Here is a 26513-nt window from a genome sequence, read left to right as displayed (position 1 = left end):
GCCTGCTTTCCTCAGGCCCTCATCTGTGCTCATCAAATATTTGGCTGGATCCTTTGAGGGAGCTGGGGACAGGAGCTTCTCCCCAGCACCTGAACATGGGTGGTGAATTCTCAGGTAATGAAAGCACTGGTACGAGCTGCATTCACCCATCTTCTGTGCCCCATCTACGTGAGCAGGTCTGATGGATGTGCTGCACGCTTCCAGAGCCCAGCTCAGTGCAGGAACAGGGCATCTGAGGACATTAGGAGGACAGTGAAAGCCTTGTCATGCAGCTCAAAGTCTCACTGCAAGTGTCTATTAATAAGCTGTGCCCAAGCTTCCTCCAGGTATTTACAGTGCCCTTTCTCCCTGTTAGCTTTGAAAACCACAGCTCTGCTTCACAGAACAAGTCTTTTTCTTTTAGGGATGCATTTGGTGCCACAAGTGCATTTGACTGGGGGTGTGCTGGTAAAAGCCTACCTCATTTTGGGAAGTGAGCAGGATTTCCCTTAAAAAATGATCCCTGTCTCCGGATGAACAGTTCCAGCCTGTCCTCTGGGAGCCTCTGCTGTGGAGTCAGTGGCTGGCTGGCTTTAATGCTGGCTCAAAAAGGGAGCCACCGAGCCACAAAACAGAGTGGTGACAGCATCAGTCCTGCCAGCAAGGTCACCTCCCCCTGGGCAGGTTATCCCAGGGAAGCAGGGACAGGTGGGGATTCCCAGGTGCTTGGAAGGGGATCTTTGGAGGCTTGCTAGTGTAGGGGGACCCCCCAAAAACCATGAAGGGTGGCTGGTTCCTTACCCTGGCCTAGGGCAGAGCTCCTTGTGCCACGCTGATTCTTGGGCAAATTAGCCAAAATGGCAAAGCTGCAAAGTGGGGCCAGCTGACAGCTGGGATAGGGCTGGCCTGTGAGTCAGGTTGGGCTGGAGAGGTAAGGAAAGGTAATTTGCAGCCCAGGGAAACAATGGGGAAATGAAATGGAAATTGGGACCTCTGAGTACCTCTATCTCTCCCCACAGAGAGCTCTGGGGTGCAGAGAGCAGTTTCCAAAATCCAGGGCTGTTGTAACTCAGTTGTACCCTCTGAGAAATGTCTTTTTTTCTGTTACATGTGCAGTTGCTGCTGATTTCCTTCTCTTCAGCTAGAGCTGGAGACAAAGGACAGAATCATTGCTAATGAGCTATTTATGGAGAAATTGATCTTGGTTTGCATCACTAATACCAAGCAAGGTGGTGCCATGACTTTCTCACCACGGTTAAGGACAGGACTCAGAGGAGGTTGAGAGCCTCGGGGTCCTGCGAGTGTTAGGAGCATGTTGGGTTGCAGGAGAGGAACCCAATTTGCCTCAGTGGAAAAACAGCCCTGCACAAACCACAGGCACCCATCATTCTGGTCAGGCCCTCAAATTTTGTCAGGATTTTTTGAATACTTCACAAATAAAAATTCCCACTGAGCTGCCTTGCAGTTTGCAAGGCCGATGGGGATTGTGATGGTGCAGGTAAGCTGGTAAGCAGGATTGCCCTGGAGCATCAAGCTGTATTCAGTCAGCCCCTTGTGCCTACAGGAACGTGGTGCTGGCAGCTCACCACCCCTCCTGGTAAATTAGATATCTCACGGGGGCTTAGTCACACTGGAGAAGTACAAGGCTCACAACTTGCTGAGACAAATTTCTCCCACCTTTAATTAGCCGTGAGATGGTGAAGTGCCTGAAGCTCTCTCTCTGCCCATGTTTACACTCAGTGAATCAATACAGTTTGGACTGAGGTCTCCAAATATTTGCAGTTAGCAAATATTGCTGTGTTTTGCCTTTCCAGCTCTCTGCAATTAGCTGGAAAACAATGGTTTGTAACCCCTGTCTTTTCAAAAACAAAAGGGTGGATGCTCAGGTCCCAGGACTTCAGCAGGAGAGCCAGTGCTGCTCACCCAGCATCTCTGCTGTGTGCTGGCCCTGAAAAGCAGTGAGAGGAGGAGAGGTTGCTGGCACCCCAAGGACTGAGCAGGGAGCACTTAGCAGGAGCTGTTGATAAAAGTGAAGGATCCCTTAACATCTGAGACTTGATCCTGTCTTTGCTGTGTGTTTTTTTTCATTTGAGGACACTCTCTCCTTTCCACGTCTCCTCCCCTCCCTTCATATTTCTCTTACTGACATGACAGCCAGGTAACTGAGGTGCCATTCTGATGGTGGCATGAAGGTTCCCATCCAGCCAGCTCACACCTGCAAGTGCTGGACTTTCCCCTTCTCATCTGACAGCAAATGCACTGAAAACCTTAAAAATAATCTGCATTTCAAGCATGGTCATGCTGAACAGCTTTTAGGATGCAGTGATGCAAAAGATGCAGTGATGCAAAGAGTGCTATTGGCAGTTGTTAAATAATTGTTTTTAATTTGCAGGAACAAAGCACACGAACTCCATGTCACATAAACTCTGCTAAGGGTAAGTGTTGCTTTTCTATAGAAATGCACAAGGTTAATTTAAAGATTGCAGGTCTGCTGATCCCCCAGATTGTTGTACAACCATTGTTCTATATAAAAACGGATGTGAGAGGCAGCCCAGGGGGGTTTACATGTTGGTGCTGGCAGCAGAGAGCTGCAGTTGCTCAGAGGGAATGGATGGGTTTGAACACGCCTGGTGCAAAGGCAGTGCTTAAAAACCTCCAGCTCACGAGGACTCACCCCTGTTCCATGGGCTCTGCCTGAACCTGACTTCAGGGAGCTGTGCTGGGACACTCACCCTGGTGTGGGCTGGTAGTGACTGTGGCACTGACTGCCAGCAGTGGCCACAGAGCCCTGGCTGGTGGCAACCTTGCCTTGGCACTGGGGAAGCAGCCCCAGCATGGCAGGGGGACAGCTTGGCTCTGGAGCAGGGGAGGGGAAGGACCTGTTTGGCTCTGGTAAATGATGCTGTTCTCCTCAAGCTTAAATGGAGCTTGAGCTGGGGCTTCATTTCTTCCAGCCAGGCTCAGAAAATGTGAACCTTGGTTGCTGGGATGTTTTCCTTTGGCAAGCCTCTGCACAGCTCAGTTTTAGCAAAAAGTAAGCCCAGCCCCTGAGATATCTGTGTGAAGGATGTTGTCCTTGGTAATGGCTCAACATGTATATTTAAGCCAACACAAGTGACATGGAGAGTAATCCCACTGTACAGCCTCGTGGGTTTCTGCCTGGGCTATAGCAGTGTGGAGGAAAAGAGGGGCAGGAACAAGAGGAGGGGACAAGGAGGTGACCCTGCTGTCAGGAGAGCAGAGACCTGACCCTGCTAATGTGGTTCTTCGGGGTGATTTTCTTGTTTGGCCCCTCCACCCAGCACTAGGTCCAGCACCTTTGGGAGGTGCTGCCCAGCCCATTGTGCCCAGCCAGGTGCTGCTGTGGTGGTGGAGCTCCACCATTCACACTGTGTGGCACCTTGGAAAGGCATTTGCTGTGTGTGCTCGTGGTTGAGATACTCAGGAACTGAGAGGGCTTTCTCTTCTCCAATTACCAGAGTGGCTGAAAGGCACAAGTTCTGTAGTATGTGGTGTTTTATCTTCCATCTGTCTCTGGGCTGGAAGAAGCCAAAAAGGATTGCATTTACCCCTTCTCCCAGCATGGGTTAGGAGAAGCAAAACAATAAATCAGGAGACGTTTCAGCACTTACCTCTTGTTTATACAGAAATCACTATACATTACAAAGTGCCTTTGCATATTTTATAGCACTTTAAAAAGCCAATGTAGCTAATCTGGAAGTTGGCTTGTTCAGAGAAACACAAGACATGTGCAGCCATAAAAATCCCTCATTTGATGTCAAGCTATTGCATTTTCAAGTGTCTGAAAGGCAATCACAATTATGTATCCAAAGAGTTTGCCTTGACTCACCCCAGCTTCTCCTGGCTGGTGAGAACAAAAAGACCAGCACAGCTTCTTGAAAAGTTGTGTTGAGTTGTAGCTGCATGGGACAGATGTTTTGGTAACAAAGGCAGCCTCCATCCAAGGGCTCACCTTTAGAAGAAGGGCAGTGTGGTTTTGTGCAGCTGGAAAGGTATTCTGGCTGAAAATGGCAGAAATAAGCCAGGTGACGCCAAAGAGTTGGAGGACCAATGATCCTGAAGCAGCTGGCATCCCCCTCTCATGGAAAGATGCCTCATGGGGGTCTGGGGTTGCAAAGTGCTGTCCCATCTCTGAGATGGGTGTTGGATATTTGTAAGTTTTCTCTCCTCTTGTTCTTGCTACTACAAAATCTGTGGGCTTTTGTCATTTTTGGAAAGGCTGCTTCTCTCTGCCTGGATGGATCAAGAGGTTTAGCAGTTAGTGTTGGTATCTATAAGATCTGTATGTGCATGCACAGATAGGGTGACCACACAAACCCTCATCCCATGGAAAACCAGACAGAAAACTGGCCCTTCCAAGTGCTTGACTCAACTTCCACTCTAAAGACTGTTCCCAGGTCCCCTTTTTATTGTCACTGGACATTTGGACATTTGAGACTGTTCCCAGGTCCCCTTTTTATTGTCATTGGACATTTGGGCATTTGCTGTGTTTAATTGCTGGAGGGAAGTGGGGGGAGGACAGTGTTGGGGTTAACAGTAGGGGATGCTGGTTGTCTCCAAAAGTCTTGCTCTGCCCTGATCCAGGTGATCTTGCTCCCTCTTGTGCTGCAAAGAGCAGCTTGGCCAGGCCTAATCATGTTACCAACTTCAAAAATCGTTCCATCTGTGGAAGGAAAGCTGTCTTCAAAAGGGGAAGGGGGTCGGGTGGCTGTGTGGGGCCAGGCAGGGGGAAGCTGAGGGCTGGCCCACGTGGCAGTGGCAGCCTGTTCATCTGGAGCAGAGGACAGCAGTGAGCTGGCAGTAGCAGTTGGTGTATTTCCTGCCTGTAACCTAGTTAAGGGGAAAGCTGAAATCTGTTGCAGGCACAAGCAGCCAGGAGCATTGGATGCTGCTGGAAGGAGGAGTATGATTCAGCCACCTGAAGGCATCTCCCTGTAGGAGAATTACCTTCCCTATAAAGCAGCAGGCATTGCTCTTAAGTGTTATCAAGCTTAAATCGGTTCCCTAGGTGACATCCTGGTAAGTGGATTTCCCAATTAAGCACATCCCGATTAAGTGGGATGTACTGTAATTACAGAGCGCTCAGCACTGGGAGCAAATCAGACCCGTTTGCAGCAGAAGGGCCAGATTGAAGCTCTTCCCCAGTCTGCAGTGGGCTGTACCCAGGCATCTCTGCAAGCAGGGATGTGGGCAGGCAGGAGATGGGATTCTGCAGCCGCCCCCGCCATGCCAGTCAGCAGAGTGTTCCCTGCAGGAGGAAGAGGCTGGAGGAAGCCCTGCTGCCACATCTTTAAACACTCTGATAATGGGAGCATTCTCCTCTTGAGGTGGCTCTCATGTCTCCTGCTAATCCACAATCTGCTGGATGAAGCCTTAGCTCCTGCCAGAGAAAACAGGCATTAGCAGAGATGGCTGCCCCCGCCAGGCAGAGAGCACAGCCCTTCAGGGCCAGATCCCCTCTGCACAGCCCAGGTTTTTCTGCCATGGTTCCCTGCCCATCCTTCTGACTTCCTCCTCAAAGATATCCCACTCCCAGCCTCATGGCCCTGCAGTCAGGCTGGGGCTACCTAAGCTCACTCTTCTGAAGCTCTGTGGTTCCCAGCTACCACTGGGACATCATGGGGGAGAGGAAGAAGATGGTCCTTTGTTTGTTGTCTGTTACTGAAAGGAAGAAGAACAGAGATTTCCTGCCTTGGAGAGCTCAGAGCATTTTTAGCTGGATGGGGATTTGAAATCTAACTGGAGACCTTCTGACAATTAACTGGTCAAGGCAACACTTGGACACTGGAGATAAGACATGAGATGTAGATGAGGTGCAGTCAGGGGTAGAGTCTGTGTCAGGAGGCACAACCACTTTGGAACTGGAGCAGAACCCTAGATCTTGAACATGGACCCTCAGACCACACCAGTCTCTGGTGCAGAGCCTGCTTTAGCACTCTCAAAGTTGACCCAGCTGCCTCAGGATCCTGAGTTCCCACTTGGCCAGGAGGTGATGCAGCACACTTTCCCTTGGGGCGCCTAATCCTCTGGGTCATGCACATCTCTGGTGGCCATGGTGCTTCCAGGGGTCCTGTGCCTGCAGGCAAGATGGTCCAAAAGCTCTCACAGCTACCACACCGTGTTCTTCCCTGGGGCTGCAGGCTGGGGGCAGGAGCCTGTCCACTTCCCAGGGGTGAGACCTTACATTTTTGGCTGACACCTTACATTTTAGGATGACAGCTTATGTGACTTTTAGCTGTGGACAGAACACTCCAGTAGGAGAGCAGGGGAAGCTGAGGAGCTGTCCTGCCCCTGAGGAGGTTATCCACATGGACATGAATTGACTCTGTCCCATATGGATGTGGATGGATTCACTCCTGCTGGCTGGGTGACCCCACACCACCGCAGCACCTGGAACCCCTTGGTGATGCCTCCTTGCCTGCCCCTGTGCCTGTTCCTCTCCCCCTAGCAGCTTCCCTGCTCTCACCAGCCAGGCTGCAGCGTCCCCACGGTGCCCATATCCAATCCACGGGATGTGCAGCACTCTGTGAGTGCAGTGTCTGAGCTGCTGTTCCACCCCCAGGCCCTTGCATCGCTGCTCCTTCCATACTGCTGGTTTTGCAGTGCCACCCACTGGCAGAGGCTCTCCAGAAATCCTCCTCTGCAGCTTTTCTCTGCCACAGGTGATGCTCCAAAGATTAAATACTAGGAGGATAGCTCTGGTGGGTGGAATTCACAGAGAATGTCCCACGAGTGCTGGTCCTGGACATCTGGAAATCTTCTGGCATCCTTTCCTGTGTGTCTCAGTGTATGCTGAGTTGCTCTGTGGACAGAGTCACAGGTCTCAGCTCAGGCTGTGTTTATGTTTAAGCCAACTCATCCTGCCTCACCCCAAAGAGCCATCCAGCCCCAAGTCCTGCCTGCAGCTTGGTGGGGCAGGCAGGGCCAAGGGGGTTCCCTTCCCTGCTTGCTGGGTCAGCCAGATTGGTTTAGGGAGGTTCTGCATTCCTGTTTGCCTGTGCAGGATAAGAAGCCCCTGGCTGATACCAAAACCCACACAGTACAGGAGGGAACATGAGTCCAGTTGGGAACTCCCAGACATGCAGGCTCGGGGACTCCTGGGAGAGGATGCTTTGGGGCCACTTCATTTAACAATTGCCAGGTCTCCCTGAATTTTCCTTGTCCCTCTCTGACCCCTTTTACAGCCTTGTCTACATCCCCAGTCCAGAAACAGGAGCAGAGGCAGCAAAGGATCAGAGCAGTGCAGTTCTCAGGGTTTGAATGTGTGAGTGCCACATGCAGGGGCTGCTGCCAGCCTGGTACCCCATGGGGCAGCCAGAACCAGCCACTGCCCAGATGTGATTGCCATGTCCCCGCAGCAGCAGCAGTGTGCCTGGATTGTCAGGAACTTTCTCCCCAACAGGCAGGGAGTGCTCCTTTTGAATAAAGCCTGACAAATGGCATCTTGGGAAGACAAGTCCTGGAGCAGTGTCTTCCAAAAAGTATGAAAAGGCCCTGGAGGGGAGCCTGGCACAGCCTCCCAAATGACAGTAATTAAAGGCTTTTGCTCTCAGCCACTGGGAGCTGCTCCTCTTGCAAATCGGCCTTGATTGAAGAGGAAGAGAATGATTAGGCTGAAGGGGAGTGATGGGGGTGGTAGGCAAAGAAAACACGGAGGTAACTCTCAATTTGTCTTCTGATTTTTTTTTCCTCTTCCTCTCTCCCAAAGAGTGTCTGTGTGGGTGGAAGGAGCAGTGCTCCAGCTCCACACAGCCTGGGCTGGCTCTGCCTGCGTGCTCTGGGGAGGTTAAGCTGAAAAGAAGCAGTTCTGCTCTGTTCCTGCCCACGCAGCCCCAGAACAACACCCAGTGTTTCCTGAAGCTGGCCCTGTTCTGGAAAGCTCTCCTGGCTGAATGGCACCAGGGTCACCCATCCTTTTGCAGAGCTGGCAAAGCAGTTAACCCCTGGGTTGTTACATCCTTTGTTCCCAGTAAGAGCCGTACCACTAAATTACCTGTGAAGCTGAGGGGTTACAGGTCTTTCCCCTATTTTATTTATAAAGAGGATATTGATAGCTTGTTTAATCCAGGCTTTGCCATGATATGTATTTTAGCCCCTTGGTTTTTATGAAGTTATCTAAATATATTTATGTTCAGTGCTGAGCCCTGAGGCAGCATGAACAGTTACTGAGGGGTGGGTGAAGGCATTACAGAAATGTGCTCCCTTCTCTTCCTTAAAGCTGTGTCCCTTCTCGGACCCACAATCACCAAAGATGTCCCAGCTCTGGCTGGGGTCCTCTGTGGAGCAGTTTGTGTTGAAGTACTTGGAGAAATTACTGTGCTGTGAACGTGGGTGCTCCAAAGCCAACCAGATGCTTCACCATGCAAGGCCAAGGAACTGGTCCAGAATTCAACCAAGAGCCTTTGACCTCCGAGCCCAGGCCATTAGCAGCCAGGTAAAGCAACTCAGCTCAGGCCATGGCAGGACAGAACATCTGTCCATCTGTGAAGAGAAGGTAAACAAAGGGTTGATTGAATGCAACTGTAAAAGCTCCAGCAGTGAGTTTTTGAGCAGTCAGCCTTGCTCAGGGAAGCTGCTGGCCCTGTCTGCAAATGGATCCTCTCATCTGGGTCCAGTTCTGCAGCTGCCAAGCCCAGTGGGCAGACTCCTTGTGGGAAGATGGGAAGGCAGGCCCATGGCTCTGCATTTGGTGCCTGGTTAATATCTGGATGAGCTAAGTGGTGAGTCTAGTGCAGCAATTGTGTTTGTTACAGAGCAATAACTCTGCAGAGTTACCACGAAATTCAACACAGCTTCTGGGAGATGCAGGCTGATGCAGAGGCAGGGCAGCAAACCTTTGGCAGGGAAACACCCCGAGGTGTTGGGGCCAACCTTGAATCACAAAGGTGATGTGACTGAAGAAGGAACGGACAAAGGCACTTTATCTGCTGGTTCAGGTGAGGTGTGATGACTGACCGCCCCTGCCCACAGCCCATTCCCACTCTCTGTAGCAGCACTCAGCCACCCTCAGTCCTCCCTGGCTTTCAGAGGGGAAGCTGCTTGCTGGAGGGAGCAGGGTGAGTGAAAGAGGCAAAAACAACCAACCTGCCCCGGCTCCTTCGGCAGCAGAGGCTGCTCCCGTGTGGGCAGGGCTGGCAGGGTTCATTCAGCACAGCAGGGCTGTGTGCCCAGACCCCACGCACAGCAGGCTTTGTGCTCTGCAGGTCCACTCAAAAAACTCCTCAAAGCCCACAGATGGTCCCTGAGCTTTGCATCCACCTCAAATACTCCACTAAACACCTGTCAAACAGCTCTGGTGGCCACCTTGGAAATGTCACAGCTGTGAGCGGCTGTGAATTGCTGGAGGGGCACCTACAGGATGTTGGGGGGTGACAACAGCCCAGTTCCATGCAGCCAGGTGGGATCACACTGGCCTTGAGGGGGGACCAGTGGCACCACGTTCCCGTGGGGCTGGATGCTCCTCTGGGCAGGGCGTGCTGCTCGTGGTGGTCCCACCAGGTTGCTGCAGGATCACATCCCAGATTAGTCCTCCTTCAGAAGCTGGAGAAGAAGAGAGCACACTTTCTCCTCCAAACCAGGAGTAAAGCTGGATTCTCTTTCCTCCCCAGAGCAGCCAGGTTTGGTCCCTACCCTGCTTTGCATTACCAAGGGAGAAACAGCATCTCCCAGCTCCTTCCCATTATCCCCATTCAAACCATCCTGGATCCCAGTTTCACTCAGGCTCCCCAGTGGGTTCAGCTGACTATCTCCCACAACAGTGCAATAAAACCTCTAGAAAATATTTTTTTCATTTCCCCCAGCTCTGCCACAGCTGCCTGCCAGCCCTGTGCAGTGCCTGGCTGCAGGAGGTTCCCTGGGGCTCTCAGGGTTGGGCTGCAGAGGGTGCAAAGAGGGGTCTTAAACCCCCCCAGTGCAAAAGGCACCTTCGTGGCCCTGCTGCTCCTCTCTGCAGGTTATGCACTAGTGTGACTCGACAGCAGATGACAGAGGTTAGGACAAGGCCTGGGGTGACTGGGATGCTGTTGCCATGGAAATCACACAGTGTCTGGAATAGCAAGAACAAGAGCAACTCAAAAAGTAATGATCTGTCACATCGATTAAGGGGGAGTTGGGTGGATTTTTGGGGGGGAAACCTTGTGCTTCAAATAATACGAATCCATATGCCACATCTCCCCGTTTGCCTTTCCCTGAAGGGCTCTGTCAACAGAAAATAAACTGATTTGTTTTGACCAGGGGTTTCTCCAGGGAGCACCGACAGGGTGCCTGCCCATCAGCTGTGCTGCACAGCTCTGCCATCCTGGGATGAAAGGCACCAAGTCAATGCAATATTCATTCACTTCCTCTTCCCTCCTTCATTCATTTCTTCTTCCATTCATCTACTTCATTCACATTTCCCCGGCGCTTTAATGAGCAGTGCTTAGCCCCTGCAGCCCGCGGAGCCTTCCCCGGTGCTCTGTGCTGCAGATGGCTGCCTGCAGCCCTGTGATGCTGCAGGGCACAGCTCGGGCTGGCTGCAGTGGGGCTGTGTCGTGTCCAGCTGGCACTCAGATCTCTAAACCCCCACAATACCCCCTGGGTTTTGCTGCTCCACCTCTCACACCTTGCTGATTTCTCTGTGGTGTGATTTCCATGTCACCCACCTCCTGTCCTCTCCATGAGAGCTGCTGTGGCACTGACTCCCCTGCCCGTGGCAGCCCTCCCAGGGGCAGGGGGTGGCCTGGGGGCAGTGGCAGGGCTGGGGAAGCAGGAGGGAGCCAAGCATGGGATGGGCATCACGGCAGAGCTGGTACCAAGCACTTGGTGCAGGGCCAGAGCCACAGGCACAAACATCCTCAGGGCTGAGTCCCTGCCCACCTGCTCCTGCCACGCCGCTGTCTTTGTGGCACGAGAGGAGCGTGGAGTAACTTCTCTTTTCCTTTGCCCCATGTCCTGCCCTCAGAGGCCACTTCATCAGAGGCAGGGGGGTGATGGCCCCTGCGTGAGCTCCGGGCTTGGGCCAGGGCAGCAGAGCTGTGGGCCAGCAGACACAGGGCAGTCAGCCAGACCCTCAGGATGGGCAGCTTGGGCAACGAGAGCTCGCAGCCACGTGCAGGAGCAGAAGCAGGAGCAGGAGGCACCTGCACCAGGCACAGGCAGGCTCCTGGGTTTAGGAATTTTCCTCAGATAAGAATGGTTCAACCCTCCTGTTGCCCAGTCTGGAGCACTCACAGGGTGTGGATGTGGGAAACAAGCACGTCTGTACCTCAATGCCCCTTTCTAACCACCCCAGAACAAGTTTTCATTTTCCCCCCACTGATATGCAAACATTTCCCTGGAAGAAAAGAAAATGCCTGGATACCAGCTGGGTAGAAATCCAAGAAAGATTAAAAGAAGAAAACCAATTTTCCTATTCATGATCTCAGCAGTGAAGGACGACCCCTTCCTCCCCCAGCCCCAGCCCCCTGGTGCTGTGAGTGCGGGCGAGCTGTGCTCTCAAACAGCCAAGTGCATTTCTGAAACGAAGGAAGCAAACACAAAATATCCGCTCTCTCTTCAATAGGGAAAGCTTTCTCTTTTGTTCCCTGCTTTTTATCAAGTATCTGCTGCCATTATTGTTACTCACTGGGTTATTACCTCCGAGTGGCTACTTCCACCAGCACAAGCTGGTTTATTGTCTGCTCGGAGCAATTATGGATTGGGATAATTCCTGCCATGCTGTTCCATTGTGGAAGGATCCGCTGTGTTCCGTGGCCAAGGTAACTTGAGGTGATCTGTGCTGCTGAGTTACCCATCAAGTTAATTAGGAGTGGGTGGCTGGTGCCTCGCTGTATGCTGGGACAGAAGGAGCAGCAGAGGCTGAACTCAGGCATCTTCTCAGTATTCAAAGGAAAGTTTGTTCAGTGGAGCAGACACTGAGTTAGGTTTCTTCCTAGGAGTAATTAATCTTTATGTATTGGTTGACAAAATGTTGGCTAATGCATCCTCCCTCAAGGGTGTGGGATCCCATTGCTCTGTGTGTGTAGAGCACTGGAGTGTCCCTGCAGGAGGACTTTCAGTCTGGTGGAAGACACTTGCATCTGGCTCATTGCTCATCTAGGAGGTCATTTATTCCCTCATCCTCTACGGCAAAGACAAGGGAAGGAAACTGTTCCTTGCTCTGGGCAGGATTCCCCCTTAGGAACTGTCTCACCTGGCTGGTGGAGAGGGGAAATGAAAGGAAAATGCTTCTCTGAAGTCTGAAATGGAGACCCTGTCCTGGGCCTCGTGCAGCTGTGCAGAGCCCCAGTGCTGTCGTGCTGCCTCTTTGAACTGGGGGAGCTTCACCCCAGGCAGGAGCACCTGGATTCACGGCAGAGGCTCAGCCTGCAGGTTGCAAAAGTACCTGGTTATTTTCATTCCTTTGATACTTGATCTACTATCAAAACAGCTTCTTTCTTTCTCTTTTACTTCCCAGGAATCCCAACAAACTTGCCACGGGAAGGAGCATTTATTGGTGAGGCATTGCCAAATCCCCCGGAGCTGTCCATGCACAAAGGGGTTGGGTCATCCCCGTGCAGCCCCACAGCTGCAGCAGGGCTTGGCACAGGGTTTCTGCTGAAGATGAGAGGGTTTGGTCCTGCAGGAGCAGCTGCGTGGGCTTTGCAATGCAGATACTCAGGTTAGTAACAATGTGTTTATACATTCACTTTGTAATAAATAAACACAAAAGTGTGACACTTTTAAGCCCTTGCTAAGGCAGTGACAAATGTGTTTTTCCCACAGTTAGTAGTGGATTAGGAAGCCATGGTTTTTATTTATTTTTAATAGCACACCATGAGGACAGATTAGCATGAAACTATAATGCCATCACATGGTCTCCAAATCCTCTGTGTCAAGACCCCATCCAGGTTCAGCACAAGCAGCAATGAGCTTTTCTAAGGAGGCTTGATGACAAGAAGTGCTTTTCCTTGCTGGCTTAGAAACTCTAACAAACAGGGTTGAATTTCTAGAGTTCTGCGTGTGCAGAGAACATTTTGAAACAACATTGTTCAGTTATTTACTTCACTTTTAAGCTTGGACATCAGAAATTTCTTGGTGTTTGGCCTGCACCTGACACAGGACTCCTGCTGGACTCTCTTACCAGAGCTCTCTTGTGTTTGATGCTCAGCTCACATCCTGGGCCAGGTCACCATTTGCCCATTTCCCAGCATTTTCTTGAGCAGAGCATGGCTTCACACTTGCTTTGCTATTCAGTCCTGGCCCAAGGATCACATCCCAGGCCCATCTGTGTTCTCAGATATTCCTTCTGCAGGAAACTGATGGTTCAAACTGATCAGACCAGACACAAAGGTTTCACTCCTTTCCTGCCACAGGCTGGACCCTGGGAAATGTCATTTGAGAGTCAGGACACGGGAGGAAACCACCTCCCTCCTGCTCCTCTGCTCTGCCTCTGGTTCAGTAGTCCCTGAGGGTCTGGAAGTCTGTCCTGGAGTTTCAGCACAATCTTCCTGGTGTTCTGCCTTATTGGTCTGAATTCCCAGAGCCAAGGGACATGGTGTGTGGCCCTCAGCATCTGGGGGTCTGGAGGACACCCTGCCTTGCCTCGTGAGGGGGCAGAGAGCAGGCAGGACCGTGGCTCTGCTGCCCTCCCTGCTGCCTCCTGTCCCCATCAGCCATGTGAGACAAGTTCCCCGTTTCTGCCCAAAACCTGCCTGGATCAAGGTTTCACAGCTACTCTGACCATTTCAGAGTGCACCAAGGCAGGACTGATTTTCTCCACAGTATCCACAGTGCCTCAGTGGATCATGAGATTCCAGGATGGCTTGGGAGTCACCTGGAAGCCAACATCCACCTGCCAGCTGTGGGTGGGCTCTGTCTGCTTTGGGGCAGGAACATCTCAGCTCCAGGCCAGCACCCAGCAGTGGCCTCTTGGCAGGGAACTAGAACCAGATAGACAGAAGACAGTGGAAGACTCCAGAGACTTTTCCTACATAAGGTCCTTGTCTTACATCTCTTTGCCCCCATGGTTTTGGCTCCTGGCCTGTCCACTCCCCTTCTTTGCCTTGCCCCCAGCTCCTGAAGCAGCCCCAGGGCTGGGCACGCTGCCTGCAGGTACCTCCTGAGTGCCCATCTGTATTCATGGAAATAATCCTATCAGGATCCGGTGGCATTTATAAATATTTGCATTCTGTGAAGAAATACCCTGTTTAAACATAGGTTGATATTAATTCCATCTTCTTTGCATTCCCCCACGTCCTTGAGCTGCGTTCACCAGCCCTGGCCCCTGAGACAGCTCTGCTGAAAGCAAATATGTCAGTCTGCACTGCACAGGGAATATTTTAAGGCTCTGAAAACAAAGTTTCTTATAGCAAAGCTGCCAAAAGTGTAACCACTGCCACGCTAAAATATCCTCTGCCTCCTACATTTGTAATGTGGGAGTCTTTTATATCCTCTTTACTGCTGCTGAACCATACATTTGTATTGGCAGCAGATGTATATAGACTGGGACCTATTTCAGTGTCATGCAAAAGAGCTCTTAGGTTGAAAGATACATTACAGCTTACTGGAAAGCTTGAAATTAACTGTGTGATGATGCCACACGAAGATAAAGAACCAGCAATTTTATTGAATTATGATTTTATCCATATGGGCTGGAGGTTTGAACTGTGTCAACGTCTCCAAAGGTCTCCAGTTGCCAAATTAGCTATTGAGGTTTTGGGCAACTAGCTGGAGACAGGAAAAATAGACCTGATTTAACTGTTTCCAGACAGTTAAAAGACTGCCCAGAAAAGCACTGCCCCCTTCTACCCTGTACAGGAGTAACCCAAAAAGAAGGCAGCCAAATACAGCCCCTGCTCCAGCCCTGTCTGGGCAGTGTGAGGAGTGCAGGGAGGGCACAAACTTCCTTGGCTCTCAGGCACAGTGGCAGGAAAGGCTCAGCTGGTCCCTGTGAAGATCTGCAGTGGTTATTATTAACAGCAAACCCATAAATGTCAGAACTTCAGGGGTCAAATTCCTCTGCAGTGCTAACAGACCTCTGCAGATTCAAGCAGCAGAGCCAAAGGTGTCCTCGGACAGCCCAGGGTTTCCTTGGGTATCTGTCAGTGGCAGACAAAAGGTTAATGATGGAAAAACGCATATGGGTTCAGAGAAAGGATGAAGGACTTTTTTCCTTAATATATGTTTTTTGCTTCACATCTTAGCTCCTGGCACAGCGTCCCCCGCCTCTAATCACACCTTACAACCGCAGTTTAAATCCAAACCCCCAAGGCTGGACCAGTTGGATCCAGTTTCTATGAAGCCATTCGAGCTGTGACTGAGCAGACTCGCTGTCACCACGCCAGTCCCCTGCCTGTGCCCCAGATAATGAGGCTCCAGGGGAATCCTTGGGATCCCGGGTCAGGATACAGCCCCTGCACCGGCCCTCTGCTCTCGCCCCCTCTGCAGGCAGCCGGGTGCTGAAGGAAGGACCAGCACGGGAAGAGGCTCTTGCTGGGTTGTGCCATACACCTAAAAAAATTTGGCCATTTCACAGGTCCACAAGAAAAAAAAAATTAAAAAATACGTTCCCAAGTTACAGCGAAATCCCTTTTTTGTCCCTCCCTGTAATTTGTTGGGTCATTCATCCCCTGAAGAGTCTGCTGGTGGTTTTGCTGGGAAGGGCACTGCCCAGCCACCAGCGGGTGTGTGGCTGCAAAGGATGAGATCCCACCCTCTCCGTGGGGCATCCCCTCTCCAGCAGGCCTGGGCTGGAGCCACAGCTGATAAAATTAAAAATTGCCTGGGACCCGTTTTGCTCTCTGCTGGTGTCAATGAGGGAGCTGCTCTCCTGATTTTATAGACCCTAAAAGAAGGTCTGTAACCATTTGTTCCACCACCGTTTGTTCCTTAACCCAGCACACCCACCGATGCACACAAGGATATGGAAGAAACAGTCCCAAACTCCATCCCAGCCTCCTCTGCCCTGCCCATGGCTGCTCCTGGGAGCCCTGGAACACAGGGCAGAAGGATGGAGGGGAGCAGTGCCTTGGCATCACTGGGCTCTGGTTTAACTCCTTCTTGCAGCCGTTTTGAATGCTGAATAAAGGAGGAAAAATAGCATGAACCACAAAAATGCAAGCCAGTCTCTGAGGTCAGAGGTGTTTGAAAGTGGAATTGCAGCTGTGACAGGGAAGAAGTGTATTTACTAGTACTTCCCACCTTCTAAATCAGTCTTTTAAAAAGCACTGGTTTGGGTGGGAAGTTTGTTTAGGTGAAATTATTGAGGAGGGAATTGGAGTTATTAATGGGATTTTTTTTCTTTCCCTTCATATGTCACTGAACTGCATAAGACAGCCGCAGACTCCAAACTGTGAATCCCTATTCCTGGACTCTGAGCTCCTGAGGTTGATTTTACCACTTCAATAAGAAGGGAAAATTTCGTGGATTGGTAGCAGAAGCAAGTGATATGGTGAGTGGAGAGGAATACATCTCCAGAGCCACGTTCCTGCTTCAGACAGGGCTGCAGCAGGCGGCGGCACCCGGCTCTACCGGCACAGGCAGCTACAATGAATGACTCAAGAGGCCCTGGTAAAAATTAATTGAGTTAATTAATTGAGCATCTGTGGCATGGCTATTTTCTCTGCATGCCCTGGCTCTTAGTCCTCATTTCTGAGGGGAGAAAGTGCCATTGAACCAATTTGTTGGCAGAGCTGGCTCTCTGAGGCAGAGGTTGTCACCCTCGGTGTCCCAGCGGCTCTGAGATACTCATGGGAGGTGTCTGAACCTCACCTGGGGCTGTTTGACCTTGTGGCAGGGTTTTCTATATGCAGAGAACAGGAAGAGGGAAATATTCTGCAGAGTTTCCATGCTACTGTTCACTGAGAGATGGCATTGCCTTCCCTCCAGCTGCTGCGAGCCCAGGATGGGACACGGTGCTGAGAGCACAGCGTGGGGTAGGTGCACAGCGTGCCTAAAGACCTCTAAAAATTATGTAAACCCAGTTCTTCACTTCCCTTTTGTTATGTGCAGCAGGTCAGGTCCTGCTCTGGAGGTCACTGAGTTGTGGATCAGCCACGTAGCTGATGGAAACGCAGCTGGTGGCCTGAGGAAGAGTTTTATTTTTCAGCCGATACATACAGGAAAGAATAAGGTTTTATTTTCTTAGCCATCACTTTTTGCAGCCTCTGTCAAGCTAACAATGGCTGGGTATTCCTCTGAAGTTGTAAAATAAGCTCATTCATGCTTTCCTTTCTCTCCATTTGTTGTAAGAAAAGTCTACTGAGCTTCTCTTAGCTTTCAAGGTGGAGTCCGTGGCATGGCACCAGCAGGCAAGCACTGCTCTGCTCAAACACGAGGGCAATGCCATTTGTGTTCCCTGAGCCACATGGATACAGAGAGAGGGAAATGTCAGTGGGAGCCTTTTGTGGGCTCCTCCTCACCAAGGGGAGCCCCCCTCCCTCCCTGCCTGCCTGCTGCCTTTGCTGTAGCTCTGCAATTTCCACCAGTGCAGGGAGCAGTGGCCCCCTCCCCACTGAGGCAGAGCTGAATCACCACCCCACGCCGAGCACAGGGGCCCCAGGGCTGCTGGAGATGCTGCTTTGGTGGTGGTGGTAGCTCAGGCTGTATCAGTGTGGGGATGCATGGGGGATGTTGTCACTTGGCACGCAGTGGTGGCCCGTTGTTGTGTGGCACTGAGGTACAGCAGAGGTTGGGTGGGGGGAGATGATAAAGTGACATCTGTGTTTTTGGAAAGAGAGACAGCCAAAGATTCACCTGACTCCCTGAGAGAGGGCTTGGGGAAGGAGTTTGGACACTGTCCCAAAACTTCCTGCCAGTGACAGGAGACTAGCCATGGCAATATTGCCAGCGTGGCTACGGGACAAGGGCAGCAGCACTGCAAACAGCTTCACCTGCCAGGAGCAAAATGCTTCAGGAAGGATAGCCAGGCATTGGGAAAACCTTGCAGGATTTTCAGGGAAAACTTGGCTGAGTATGTGGCCATCCTGGAGAGCCCCAGGAACAGCAGCTGTGTGTCTACAGCTGCAGAAAGAGGTGGGCACACACTGACACGAGACCAGGCCCAGTTACAGTCCAAATGTCAGAGCTCTTTAGCAACACTGAAATCCTGGTGGCCAGACACAGCTGAAAAGCAGATCTCACCAAAAATTAGATGAACCCACGGCCAGTTGGACTTTCCAGGTTTGAGGAGATGCTTTATCTTAACTCATCTAGGCTTAACCCATGGGCACATCCCAGTTGCTTTGCTGACAGGCAGGTCTGGCCAGAGCTGTTTGGCCTGGAGGGGCAGTCCACAAGTAGGAATCACACCTGGGGTGGAGGAAGACACACAGGAATGGCTGAGGAAAGAACAAGAAATCTCTCCCATCCCTTCAGCAGGTTTGGGGCCTATTCCTTGGTGTGTTTTACTGGTCCAAAAGCAGAGCAGCCTCCTGTCCTTAATTCCTCACCATTTCAGCATGACCAGTATGAATGCCAGCAGCTGGGAGACTGAAATAGCAGCTACCATTGCTTAGGCCCCACTGATTTGTCCTGTGGTTTTTCCATGTTCTTTAATCTCCAGTAAATAATCCCTCACTTCCTTGTGGTCTTTCTAATTCCATGCTCTGTGCTGGTGCTTCCTGTAAACAGTGGAGCTGGTGGCCCATGCGTGGCCACCGCCGTGTAATTGAGGCTGTCCCCTGCCGTGCAAAGGGCGAGTGACAGAGCTGTTTGTCAGGCTGGACGGGGCTGTGCCCGTGGGCTGAGGAATGGAAATGCCAGATTCTGCTCTCCATCGAGCCAGGAGGAGTCAAGGCTGGTTCTGGTGAGGCCATTGGGTTTTACAGGTGTAAAAGCAGCACGTGAGAGAGCACCAGGTCCAGACACTCGATGAATTGCACCATCTGGCCTCCAGAAATCATTATTGGGCCAGTGCTTGAAAGAAAAACTGAGCTAAATTCTAGGCAATGAACTCAAGCACATGTTTGCACTGGTACTTGGTCTCTGCTGCAGGAGCCATGTCCCATGCAGGAGCTGTGACCAGACCTTACTCAGGCCTTAACTGCCACATCTGTCATCTAAAATTTGGGGTGGAATACTAAAATAAAAGGAAAATATTAAGGATCTGTGCTGAATGAAGGCCCTTCCTGATGTTAGATCCTTTACACTCTTGTAGATAAGAGGCCACCAGACTCTCAAGGGACAGCAAGGGAGGCTGAGAAGGCATTTTTCTGATCAAAATGTCCTCAGCTGTTCTATGGTGGCAGGAGCTGTAAGATTTGTGTATCAGATACCCATCCTCAAACCTGAGAGCATTTATTTTCCCCAGTGAATTTGTGTCAAACCAATGGTGGATCACAGAGGGTTGTGACAAGAGCATGGCTGCACTTTTTGGGTGGCACAGCTTTTCCTCCTGTCTGAAATCTGCCCTCCGTGGGTTTCTGCTGACCAATGGATCCCTCCACAGATACCTGAGCATCCAACTAACTATTTCTGCAGGGATTTCTCTGCTCCCAACAGCTCTTGGGCTCTCACCTGTGCCTGTCCTGGCCATCCTTCTGCAGGGGCCACCTGCACATACCTGGCTGGAAGATGACAGTGCAGGAGTGTTTATGGAGGTCTTGGTGCAGTCAGATGTGTGCAATTCTGCCAGCCCCACCAACATTTGCAACTTTCATTGTCAGTGCTGAGATATTTACACAACCATAGGAGGGCTCCTCTAACCCTTCACATGCTCCTTTCCAGCCCAGCTGCTTCCAGAAATCTCCAGGTTTCAGTCTTGCTATTTCAACCAAGTCCCAATTTATTTATTTTCATTTCATGAGCTCCCAGCAGCCAAGCCATGGCAGCCAAGGGAATCCTGCTCAGTCTTTCAGCATTAATGTCTCAATTATCAGAGCACTGCCTTCCTCCACATGGGGATTGAATGTGTGTGTGTTGGAACTCCTTGAAGCATTTTCAGAGCTGAAGTGTAAGCAGGAACTCAGTTTGGAGTGGCATTGGAGGTGCTCAAAAAAGTGCCATGATGTAAAGTCCAGCCTCAATTTGTGTCATTTGATGCCACTTAATAGGACAGTCAATAGCAAACATGTAGCAGAGCTGAGTTTTTCCTCTAATGCTAATGAGCCAGCTGTATCTCACCGTGGTGCTTATATCCCAGGGAGTTTCAGGGATCCTGCATCTGGCTCCTGTGCTGGGTGCTCAGGGAAGTCAGGAGGGCTGATGCAAGGCAGCAGGTGGGGAGTTTGTGTTTGTGGCTGTTCACACAGCTCCAGAATGACTGAACATTGGCAGGAGCAATCCCAGAGCATCCCATGGAGATCAGAGGGGGAATATAATTTCCTTGCCACTTGGAGGACCGGGAATTGCTGGGTTTTTTTTCACTGCCACCTTTCCCCTGCAAAGTAGATGTCACATTGTCACCAGGCTGGGCTGTTTGGGCTGGAACAGCCTTATGCACAATTAGACTGAAGTAAAACTCCTACCAGCAGTTTGACAGCTCACTGAGCCCTCCCCAAAGTGTCACAGGTGGGGATGAAACTCTCCCATTCCCTCTGCATTTCTGCCTGTGCTCCTGGCCCCAGGCTGTCCCTGTGCCTCCCCCACTCCGTTTGTTCTGACCATGGGGATGTGAGAGCCTGGGGAGGAACAGAAAGGCTTTGCCCAGGCAGCAGTAGGAGCCCTTCAAACCTGCAGCCAATAATCGTTGCCTGGAGCTGCTCCCTTTGGCTCCAGGCACTGCTGAATTTGCTGGTGGAGAAAACCACTGCTTTGGATCAAAGCACTGTTAAAGGAGACTTCACAAAAGTGAATAGCTCGTGGTCAAGAAGAGCTGCCAGACTCCTGCTTTCTCAGTAACTAATAAAAGTGCTTTTTAACACAATTAATGTAATGTCTTACTAAAGACCAAGGGAAATTGGAATTGAGACGTTTGTATTTTGACAGACTTTGTGAAAAAGTTCTGTTCAGACTGGTAGGAATGAAACCAATAAATTTCTGAAGAAACTTTCTGAATTCAGCCTTCAAGATAATAGATAGGCTGTTCTGACTGTGGATAAATAAACTCTGTTTTTATAAGTGCTTAAAGACCTTCGGGATGACGAAGTGGAACATACTTCAAGTCTCCAAAGATGGGAAGTGGCTTCTGAGTCAAATGCCCTCCCGTGCCAGGGCTTGTATTTTAGACTGAGATCACTCTTTTGTGACTTGTTGACAGGTTTTTTGTTGTACTTTGAAAAAAAAAAAAAAAAAAAAAGGAAAACATCCCAAGCTGAAAATAGCAGTGAAACATTCCCCAACTGGCCAACCTGTTCTTCAAGAAAACTTCCCAGGGAACATAAAGCTCCAGCTGCAGCCCCAAAAACACTGGGTAACAAATGGCACCTTAAGTAATGATTACAGTGGAAAAAACCTATTTTGGGTTACTACAGCCCCTGCCTGAGCATTGCTCATCTCTTATCTTGTGGTGCAGGTGATCACCTGCAGAAGGAAGATTTGGTTCCCACCAGGAAATGCCTAGAGGGTGGACTCTGAATATGGGAAACCTAACTCACTCCCTTTTTGCTTCCCCCTCTCATGAAGAGCAGCCCTCCTTGCAATTCCTGCCCTCCCTGGCAGCCATCTCAAAGACAGGTGGTAAAAAGGCTGGATCAGAGCTCACGGCATTCTGGAAAATCAGGACAGGTCTCTGCAATCTATGCAAGGCCAGGGCTGAACTCTGCAAATGAAACCAAAGGAGATGCAAGCCAGGCCCATGGGTGATGAGCAACCCTTAGCACTGAGCTTGGCTTGCTTTGTCCTCCTGTGAAGCTACCTGCTGATGGAGGCTGGTGGATAAAGATATGTTTTATTTGAAAGGAATATAAAGTCAGTGGTGAAGGAAAAAGAGATGTCACACATACAGAGTGGAGCCCAAACCAAGCTGATGGGCTCTGAACTGATTCCTGCAGTGGCCAAAGGATGGTCCTGACACACGGTGGGACAGTGGAGCAGCGTGCCTCAGGATCAAACACCCGTGCAATCACCACAGGCTGAGGCTCAGAGAAGGGGCACCAGCACATTCTAAGAGCTGCCTCAAGGAACTCTGTTCCTCTGGTTTCTCAGAGAGAAAATGAAGGGAAAGTGGGTCAGGGCATGTGATGTGCAAAGTTGATGGAAATGGGGGAGTAACAGGATTTAGGAGTCAAAGTCTTATCAGATGGCAAGAAATGGGCACCAACTGAATCCAGCCTGTGATAAAGGCTCTATTATTTAAAAGTCATTACCCAGGGAACTAACTTAGCAAAGCTTCTGCTGATCCTCCTCTTCTGAGAATGTTTAGGTCACGACTGGTCCCTCCTCACCAAAGCAGATGCTCTGTCTCATGCAGAAATGAATTCAGGTCTGAGCTGCCCCAGGGATGAGCCTGGATGGCTGCAGCAACCCACCCTGCCTTGGAGCCTGGATTAGGGAAAGGCAGCTTGTCCTTGCCAAGGAGCCGAGGGGATCACAGAAGGGTTTCAAGAAGGTGCTGCGGCTTTGACTCGTGTGCAGATTTCCCGGGAGCAGCCTGGCGCGGCAGCATCCCTGCGGGTCGGCACGGGGCTGGTGCCCAGGTGCTGTCCTTAGCCCTCCTGGGCGCTGCCTGTGGGGCCGGGGAGGGCACAGGGGAGCTTTTTTCTAGCAGGGGAAAAATAAATCAATCTGCTTTCACTTCAGCACCTCACACTCGGGCTGGCTGCAAGAAACGCGTGCTCTGCCGCCAGAGACACCGCAGTTGCTACAGCAACTGCAGAGCGCAGAGACACCCTCCCTGTGCCACCCTCCGCTCCCCCAAAACAGGCAGAGCGGGGAAAGTGGTGATGGGGAGGCAAAGGGACTGCCAGGGACGACCCTCAGCAGCCGCGGCTGCTCCGCGCTCTGCTCCCACCCCGGCCGGTGCTCGGACACCGCTGTGTCCCCACGGATCCTGACAAGCACTTGGCTTCCAGGTCATTAAGATTCCATCCAGCAGCTCTGCAACCCGGGACGGCCTGGCAGAGCACGGTCCCATCGCAGCCAGCCCACCCCGCGCACCGGCGGGACGGGATGCGGTGCCCGGGATGCGGTGCCCGGGATGCTGCGGGGAGGGGGAGCAATGGGAGGATAAAACCGAGCTGTGCTGCCATCTCATTACTATTTAAATCGGTCTCCGCGTGGTTCCCAGCACTGTGCCATCCTGCCTCCATAAAAGCTCATGGCTTCCCCTGGTGCTGCTCTCTTCAATATTTAATGACAGGGGGAAGAGCTGTTTTAAGAAACACTTCAGTGCTTCCATGCGAACAGGTTGCTTCACGTGGCCAGAGCAGGCAAGAAAAACCTTTAGCTGTTAATTTTTCAGGATTCTGCAGCACCTGAAGGGGTGGCAGCATGATGAGGCAGACTAGCAGGGGGAAAGAGATCTTCTACGTGTCTGGAGAGAGTAAGGACTCCTGAGGTTTGTCCTGACCACATGTCAGCATGGCTTGATGTCTTATGCTAAAACACTTGAATTAGGCTACAGTTTTGGAACTTCAGTGAAAAATGCTTGAAGTTCACCTGCCTCCAGACCTTAGCTGGGCACTCTGCCCTGCCCATCCCCTCTGGGTGTATCAGATTTGCTGAGTGCCGGGGATGTTTGAAGGTGTCCACCTGCCAGAGACTTCCTAAGGATTTATTTGGGTTCATGGAGTGTTTGAAAAGCCTGAGTAAAACTACTGTAGAAGGAAATGTGTTTTAACACAAGCCAAGTCATAAATCAGGCCATCCCTCACACAAGTGAGGTGAGGCTGATGTGAGAGGGGAGGGCTGAGCTTCTCCTTGGCTGGCAGTCGTGTCCGAGTGCATCACTCCTGTGTGGACCAGCCCAGTTATTCTGGTGCTGGCTGTCAGGGCTGGGATGGCAGCAGGGCTAATGAGGTGCTGCTACAGCCCATATTATTTTCCCAATAAAGCCCATTTTGTCATAGGGAAGCAGCTGGTATCAAGCTGCAATCAGTGATCCTGAGCACCATTTCCAGAACAGGTTGGGCACTATTTAAAGCACTCAGGTGTCCCAGGCACAGACACTGGGACAGTCACAGGCACAGGCATCCAAACAGTGGGGCCTGCACTTAGGGGGACCCACCAAGGACCTCCCTCTGCTCCTTGGTGGGAACTGGGAACTGTGCCCCAAACCTGTTTGCCAATGCCAGTCCCTTCCCCCATATTTGAATTATGTAAAAAGAACGGTGTCAGTCATTTCTCAGCACTGATTTTGTGGAAGGGCAGCTCAGTAATTTATGTCTTTAATATCCAAGGACAGCTCTTGTGGAACCTTCTGTTGCTGCTACCCAGGATAAGAAGCAGCCTTCGAAGAGAGACAGGGTGGCTGCAGTGGGCCCCAAAAAGGTGCAGGGAGCACAGCAACAGGTGATTGCATCAGGGATTTCGATGGGGACTTCTCAATTAGCAAGATTTAGGATTTCTCAGTTAGCAAGACCTTCTGAAAAGATCCTGGTACAGAACCATGGCTAAAATCAATCAGCAGACACAGCCACGTGGATTTCTGCACATCTAAAGGCAGGAAAAGAAACAGCACAAGATCTGCTCGGTGCTGCAAAGGGGAGGATTCTGCTGTTGCTGAGCAAAGCCTGTGTGCAGCATCTCTGCATCCCGGGAAAGGTGGGATGACCCAGTGGCTGGAGCAGGTAATGCATCCCAAAGAAAGCAGGGAGGGGTGGGAAAGGGCAGCCCTAGTTTTGTGGAGGGTCATTAATTCTCTCTCAACGAAGCACTTTGAGATGTGCTACAAGAGTGCTGAGGATTACTGGTTTGTGTCTTGCCACCAGGGGTTAGAGGGGCAGGAATGAAGGCAACAGGGAACCTCGTGCTCTGCCTCCAGCCCTGCCTCTGCAGCACAGGAAGCCCTTTCCTAAAGGTTTGAAGAGGGATTGTATAAAAGTTCTTTCCAAAACCCCCAAATCAGGCTGCCAGCCAGGGTTTTAACCCTGCTCAGAGAGCAGAACACACAGAACCTGGCAGGATCAGGCCCCCTTGTCTCTTTATCCCTCCCCAGCTCTGCTTGAGCAATAACTTACTTTTTTTTGCTTTGCAGAAAGAACATCTTGGATTATGTTGCTGCAAATGAGAGGTTTCAGTCATGGTACTGGATGAGCTGCAGGTAAGCAGTGGGTTTAATGTCAGCTTTTTTGGCAGCTTCTTTATTCTCTCTCCACTTTGCACAAACAAACTGCCTTTGTGAGGAAGTTCATTTTCCTTTTTAGCCAAGCATTTGTCAACATAGCTTCCCAATAATCCTCTCCATGCAGATAAAAGAGAGCTGGCAGCCACACCGGAGCCCTCATCTCAAGCCTGCTGCCCACTCTGGTTCATTAAGGGATTTTCCCCTCTCTTGCAGGGCAGAAGCTGTGCCCACATGAAGAATCCTAAATCCCAGTGTGACACTCAGTTACCCTTTACTCCATCCTAATCAGCCCTGTGCAATTAAGGTGCCAGGGAACAAAACCCCAGGCCCCAGAGGGTGTGGGATGTAAGGCCTTTCTGCCTTCATTAGGCAGTCTGGGGCATCATCAACCAAATTCTAGTCCAGGATATAGGGAGGGTAAGAGAAACTTCAGATCCCTTGGGCTGCCTCTGTCCTTCCCATGTTCATTTTTTTGGTCTCGGAAGGCTCTCGGACCAAAGTATCACTTTATATTAAAAACATATACCACAAAGCCCTTCAGATCAAAGCCTGACACGGGCCAGGCTCCCACCCTGGTGGAATCCCTGCCCAGGATTCTCACTGCCACAGTTTAGCCAGTGAAGGCAGGAGAAGGGGCTGACTGTGCCAGGGAAGCAGCACCTCCTTTCCCAGCCCCATGCCCAACTGTTTCCCTTTGGTGCCTGCTGGTTTGGAGGACTTCAACCTGCAGCCTCCTTAACATCATCAAACTCTCCAGCAGCCTGAAGGCGGGTGAGCTGAGATGCCCCTGCTGCTGAGCTAAACAGCATCAGGGCTTGTTTTACTGCCTAGAAATCTGGAAGGAATCAAGCAGGTCGATGAATAATCCAGTTTAAAAATCATAACAGAGGGGTTGGGTAACTGTATACAACACTGGCCTAAATTCATCCATCAAGTGACGAGCTGTAATAAAAAATTAAAGAGCCCTGCTTGCCACAAGTTGGGTGCTGTGTGATTTGAATCCCCTGAAGCAGTCACTTCACATGGAGCAGCTCTGCCCGTGTCCCTCGTGTCTGTGCAGAAATGGTGCAGGAGTTCCAACAACCTGCACAGGCATCAATATTTTCCCCCCCAGCTTGTGGCTGTTCAAGGTCAGCAGTGCTAAAACGTGACGTGGGCTCTCAGGGAACACGTGCAGCCCGTGGGGTGAACCACAACCTGAATAGCTCTCCCAGCAGCTGGGGCTCCGTGTCCTTCTAGTAATAAATTCCTCCTGGACAGTGTTTCAGGGGATTGCTGGGATTTGAGGAGAGAGGAGGCTGGCTGGAAGCGAGACAGGCTCCAGGTTTATCCTTGAAAGCCCCTGTGCTGCAAAGCCTGGGGCTGTCTTTGGCAGCGTGCCTGGAGGCTGGAG

General features: G+C 51.0%; 1 long non-coding RNA gene across 1 annotated transcript in view; it reads left to right on the top strand.

Moving 5' to 3' along the window:
• Positions 1-25861, top strand: part of LOC134558195 (uncharacterized) — a 36237-nt gene extending 10376 nt beyond the window's left edge. Inside the window, exons 2-5 of the long non-coding RNA XR_010082306.1 lie at positions 2372-2414; positions 12434-12637; positions 16294-16408; positions 25031-25861. This is a non-coding gene — a long non-coding RNA (uncharacterized LOC134558195). The remainder of the gene's footprint in view (positions 1-2371; positions 2415-12433; positions 12638-16293; positions 16409-25030) is intronic.
• Positions 25862-26513: the final 652 nt, after the last annotated feature.

This window comes from Prinia subflava, chromosome 14 (genome assembly GCF_021018805.1).
Source record: "Prinia subflava isolate CZ2003 ecotype Zambia chromosome 14, Cam_Psub_1.2, whole genome shotgun sequence".
Lineage (NCBI taxonomy): Eukaryota > Metazoa > Chordata > Aves > Passeriformes > Cisticolidae > Prinia > Prinia subflava.
This window is presented reverse-complemented; position numbering and strand designations above follow the sequence as displayed.